Below are 6,430 nucleotides of genomic sequence, written 5' to 3'. Positions count from 1 at the left end.
AATGGCTGGCTTTAGAAGTAATAGGGCTGGATGTGTTTCAAAAAAGCAAAGGAGGGGCCGGCCCGTGGCTCACTCGGGAGAGTGCGGTGCTGAGAACACCAAGGCCCCGGGTTCGGATCCCATATAGGGATGGCCGGTTCACTCACTGGGTGAGCGTGGTGCTCACAACACCAAGTCAAGGGTTAAGATCCCCTTACCGGTCATCTTTTAAAAAAAAAAAAAAAAAAAAAAGCAAAGGAAAAATATCATGTTGGATTTTAACGGAGACTGAAGGGGCCTTCAAGGAAAGAGTCCAGGAAAAGAGGACCGACAGGCAAGGGAGGGCTGGCGGGAGTCCTCAGACTTGAAGGACACCATAAATATTACTGCAGCCCGAGGGAACAGAACTATAGCTTCAAGCATGACCAACCTCAGGGGATTTGGAGAGAAAGGATGAGCAATTGAGGAAGGAACCCACGTCAGCAGGGACCACTCACAGAACTGATCTGCCTAATGCTCCTGTTTCCAGAAGTGCTAAACAGAATATGCTCTACTTTTTGCTAGCTGATACTTTCAGAGTAGCGAGAATTAGTTCATTCAGTTAACAGTCTTAAAAAAAAAAAAAAAAAAAAAAAGGCAGGCAACAGAAAAGCTAAGTTTTGATAGAGATTGGGGAGCTGGGAATGAAACAGGAAAAAAAAAAAAAAAACCAAAAAACAGGTCACCTGCCACACAGATGGGTGCTCAGGTAACAGATTTTGGCTTGTGAGACAGGATTACTGGAAATATTCAAGCAGTGCTGGTTTTGTCCCTGTAGAGGATTTTTGCATTGGCTAGAAGGCTAGACTGGATCTGGGGTTCTTAACCCTTTTAGGGCCAGGTGCCCCTGAGAGCCTGAAGAAAGGCAGGACCGTTCTTCTGAAAAATTCAGACTCATTGAATTGGTAATTTATTTATTGCCACATAATAAATCACCCTAAGAACTTAGTGGCTTATCTCACAGTTTCTGGGGGTCAGGAATTTGGACAAAGCTTAGCTGGATGATTCTGTCTCATGAGGTTGATGTCGAGATGTGGACCAGGGCTGCAGACATCTAATGTGGTGGCTCTCAGCTGGGGATGATTTTGCCCCCCAGGGACATTTGGCAATGTCTGGAGACATTGATTGTCACTAAGGGGTTGGGGGGCTATGCTACTGACATCTAGTGGGTGGAGGCCAGGGATGCTGTTAAACCTCCTACAGTCCACAGGACAACCTCCCACAACAAAAAATTTTTCAGCCCCAAATTTTTCAACAGGGACACCCTGATCCAAAGGCTCAGCTGGGGCTGGAGGATCCCCTTCCAAGATGACTCACTCACATGGCTGGCAAGGGCTGCTGGCTTCTCCCACAGCAAGCTATCCAAGACAAGGGCGAGGAGAAAACTTTTTATGATGTGTTTGCAAGAAGCAAGTCACTGCGTGCAGCCTAAACTGAAAGGGAGAGGAAGCAGCTTCCACCCTTTGAGGAGACAATTATCAAAGAATTTGTGGACATATTTAGAAACCGCCAAACTCTACAGAACAAAACTTTACACATCAAAGTTGAGATGTCAGATTCCAGAGCCCATCCATGGAATCCCTAAATTAAATACTCCTAAGCTTTCTTCCAGCTCCAGCAGATATAATCAAGAAATCTTCAAGGACAGGTAAAAACTGGCAAAACAAAACAAAACAGCCAAAACCTCAGGATTCCATCCGCAGCCCCTGCTTTCACATTATTACCTTCCTTTCCTCCTTGTGGGTTTTCAATCCAAGGCGCTTGTGATTTACTGTCACTGTATCTCATTCTAAAGCAGAACTGAGGTGCTGAGCGACTGACATTTACACACTGGAGAGTTGTGTCCCCATTTCAGGAGAAAGATTGGCTGAGGTCCAAGACCCCCTCCACCTTCACCTTTAGACAAGACTGGTAACAATGTTGCAAATAAAGCTAGTTCTCATTGTGTGAAAAAATGAAAGTGCAAGCTGGGTTAAGGGATGTGCTCAGATTCGCATCTGTCACTGGTGGCTGCTTTCCTGACACCCTATTTTATTTCAGTCCATTCATTTATTTGCTTTCCATTAAACACGAGCAATTTCCCCCAAGATGGTGGTCCTAAGAGGGTTCTTTGGAAAAAGAAAAAAAATACATTTGATTTTTTTACTTATTTTGCAAGATTTCCTGCAAAATCATTTCTTGGTTATGACTGTCTGTTTCGAAGTGGAGAGAGAAGAGCTTATAGGCTTCTGGATAGAAAATGGTTTTCTCAGTCCAGTGCTTTGATGGATCAAAGTGTGGGTTACTTGCCCTTGGAATGCCCAGCAGTCTCAGCTGAGCACTTGGGGCAAAATACCAGCAAAGCAAAGGGTTTTTAAAAACAGCACCCAGGTGTTTTTCCTGGCCTGGAAATGCTGCCAGTTTTACTTCTTGCCATCCGTTTGATCCCCTTTGGAACGAGCAGGGGCTGTACAGAGAAGAGGCGGGCTCAGGCACTGTGTCCGTGTCTGAGTGTCCCTGGGAGGTGTTGGCAAACGGCATCTGTCAGGCGGCCTCCCTTCACAGGTCCTCTCAGATGGCAGAGGATGCGAATGGAGTATGTGACATGAAGTCACTGCGGGAAGTGAACCATAAGCTCACTCCTGGGGAAGCAGGTACTACCCAGGGAGCCTCCCACCCCACGGGAAATTAAACCTCTTTGTGTCCTCATGTCCGGGGTTCACCTGCCACTCCCCAACAGTGGCCACCATTCATCGGCCCAGGGGAGAGAAATGGATAGAGCGCAGAGAGGCCAGGCAGGTTAATTGGACACACAGCACCCAGAAGGGGTAGATCCTGGTTTTAAACTAGCATTCTCGGGGTTTACCTCGGACATGGGATTTGTAAATGAGGGGGGCTGTGTTCAGGCCCAGATCCCCTAGGTCAGGCCCACCCTGTCCCTTCTCTCCTCTGCAGGAGGCCTGGAGCCCAGCCTCCACTCACCCACGCTGCCCCTCGAGGGCTGGGGGGGGCCCAGACCCCCCCCCACTTCTCCTTTTCTTGCTGCTATTAAGAACAAATAAATAGACCCTTTTACAACTCAACAGTTTTCCTGCTAATCATTACGGGGAGCAGGCAGCTGTTAACAGAGCAAATGGGGGCAAGTTCTTAGGTTCCAGAACCTTACAAAGTTCTTACAGCTGGGACCCCTGATCCACAGTTCCTCTCCCTTATCTTTAAGCAGCTGGCAGGGCTCACCGATTCCCTCGAGTTCCACCTTGGCCAAGTGGGCCCTTTCCTCTATAAAACCCAACTTCCCACTCAGAAATGACAATCAGTCCCTCTGGAAGTGATTCAGGCAGAAAAATGAGTGTCCTTTGTCCCTCTCCAGCCGGTAATTATACCCCGCCTGGGGAGGAGGCCTGTGGGGCGGAAAGTTTCTTTAGAAACCAAGGCCAGCAGCAGTCTTTCAGGCGTGTCAGGAGTGGCAGCAAAGGCCAGGAGTTTCTTGGAGATGACCAGGACTGGCCCCAGGGCTTGGCAACCTTTGGCAAAAAAAGGAGCCTGAAGAGCCAGATGTCTGCCTTGGAGAGGAGGCAGACAGAAGGCCACCCACAGGTGCCCACTGCCAGTGCCTTCTGTCCTAGCTGCAGACACCCAGGGCTTAACAAGAAGAAACTAAGAAGAGACTTAAGGAACCCAAGACCAGCGTTTATTTGTAGTAAATAGCATGAATAAATGATTGTAAGAGGAAAATAGAGAGACTTCCCAATCATCTTAAAAATATTTATTGTTGGGCCGGCCCGTGGCTCACTCGGGAGAGTGCGGTGCTAATAACACCAAGGCCCCGGGTTCGGATCCCATATACGGATGGCCGGTTCGCTCACTGGGTGAGCGTGGTGCTGACCACACCAAGTCAAGGGTTAAGATCCCCTTACCGGTCATCTTTTTAAAAAAAAAAAAAAAAAAAAAAAATTTATTGTTTTTATAATCTGATTATACATGCTTATTATTGAAAAACGGAAAAAACCCAAAAGACAAAAATTACCCATAAGTGTACCACCTAGAGACTGCTACTTTTACATTTTGGGGTTTTCTTAATCCTTTTTTCTATGCAGGTATATTAAAAAATTTTTTTTCTCACATAATTGTATCATGCTGTATAATACAGCTTTTTAAAAAAAATGAATAAAACTTATCAAACAGATCTTAAATCTTCAATTTTAACCAAATTAAGTGTGATAAGCAAGTGCAGTAGCTGACAGGTTTAAAATATCCCGGGGTAGCTGAGAGGAGGGGCCGTGGGGCCTGGGCCGTGGGGCCTGGGCCGTGGCCAAGCTGAGCGTTTGGGGTGGGAGTGTGAAGGGGTCAGTGTTGACGGTCTCACGTTCCAAAGCCATGTGGCCCGCTGCTGTGGTCACACAAGTCAATAACTGTGTGCCAGGCACTGTTCTAAGTAGTTCACACATATTAACTCATGAAAACGAAAAAAGTTTAGAATTACCTGTAAGTCCTCCAAACAGCTCCATAGGTGGGTACTGTTGTCCTCACCATACAGATGAGGACTGCGAGGCACAGAGAGGTCCAGTAACCTGCAAGGTCTCGCAGCTGGTACAGCCAAGATTCAAGCCTAGGCAGTCTGCCTCAAGCCCGTGCTCTTGGCCCCTGGGCTATGGCTCCTTGGCTCGCCATGCCAGGCCCCCTGTGCGTTGAACCACGGGGAGTCAGAAGAGAGTCATGGTAACCTAAGTTTGGGCAAAGCCAGGGCTTGCTTCATTCAGAGGCATCAGCAGCTCTGTCTTAGTCTCAGATGCTCCCTTTAAGCTCAACTGTAGCCACTCTCTACTTCCTTTCTCCCAGCAGGCTAACTGTGTCTGGCCTCAGACAGCCATTGTAAGTTTCATGCCCATTACCTTTTCCCAGAGAGGCCCTGGTGTCAATTTGCAGGGATGTGGGGGTGACCTTGTCAGATAGCAAGGTTCCTGGATGTACATGCAGGCCCCACAAGGAGAGGGTCAGCTGCATGCCTGTCTTCCAACCCAGCAGAAAGGTGACAGGAACACAAGTAGGGAATTTGGGCCCAAGAGCCATCAGGGCTCTTGGATTAAGGGACAGACCCCCACTTGGACGACTCAAGTAAAGAGGGAGTTTTATGATATAGTTATGGAAACCTTGGGAATCCAAAGGAAGGAAACAGGGGCTCAGATCCTGTGGGAAACAGGAATAGGAAGCAGAAAGTCAGGAGCAAAGTCTTTGTTTTCTGTTGAAGGGGTTAGGAGTCGCTTCTCTGGAAATCTGCTGGTTCCTCTCTTCCTTTTGATGACTTCTGGTACTGCATTGTGCAGAGTCCAGCTTGGTCTACATAATGACATCTCAGCTCTAGTTTCAACCACTGAGAGCCAAGAGTTTTTGTTTTTGTTTTTGTTTTTAAAAGATGACCGGTAAGGGGATCCTAACCCTTGACTTGCTGTTGTCAGCACCACGCTCTCCCAAGTGAGCGAACCGGCCATATCTATACAGGGATCCGAACCCGTGGCCTTGGTGTTATCAGCACTGCACTCTCCCAAGTGAGCCACAGACCGGCCCTGAATTTTGTTTTTTGAATGGCATTTAAAATCAACTTTATTGAGGTATAATCTATCTACAATAAACTGCATCTATTTAAACTGTGACAGTCAATAATTTTGACATCACAATCAAGATACACAACATTTCCATCACCCCCAAAGAATTCCTTGTTGGTGCAATAATTCTTTCTTTGTACAAATTACATTGGTTATTGGTTGCTGGCCTTGGATTAGGCCAAGGGGGTTTTCGCTTGGTCCACTCAGCAGGACTTTTGTAGGGGTGAGGTGATAAAACGCATGTCTACAACAGTCATCTGTTACCTGTATGACCTTGGGCAAGTCATTTAGTCTCAGTGTGCCTCAGTTTTCCATATGTAGATGATGGATCTTAATATCTCTCATGGGGTTGGTGTGAGGGAAAAATTAAATAATGTGCAATAGGATGTTAAAATTGACGTTTTGATGGAGACTTCAAAATATAATAGATGTGACGATTCTGCAAGGAGTTCCGTGACACTTGGAACCTACAGCCAGGTTGGGGATGGAAAAAGGGGTCAAGCATGGAGAGGAAGGGAGTATTTCATAAGGAGCCTATCCTAGAAGAAAGCTATGCCCAGACCCCATCCCCCCCAACTAAGGGGAAGGGGGTGGCTTGATCCCTGGATAGCTGATCTGTAACCCCTCAGCTAAGGGTATGGTTTACCAGGGCCAACGCCTCCTCTGGGGAAGACACTGGATTAACTAACTGCTTTGTGGGGACGGGCCAGACAGCATCATGTCGGGATTGGCTGAGTTCCCAGAGATAGTCAGAGCAAGGGTGTGTGGGGGACCAGGGGGACAGCAGTGAGGGGTCCTCTTGGGTCCTGTCCAATGGGGCAACTACCACA

This window comes from Cynocephalus volans, chromosome 18, assembly GCF_027409185.1.
Source record: "Cynocephalus volans isolate mCynVol1 chromosome 18, mCynVol1.pri, whole genome shotgun sequence".
Lineage (NCBI taxonomy): Eukaryota > Metazoa > Chordata > Mammalia > Dermoptera > Cynocephalidae > Cynocephalus > Cynocephalus volans.
The sequence above is the reverse complement of the archived record's forward strand: the minus strand, read 5'-3'. Positions refer to the sequence as shown.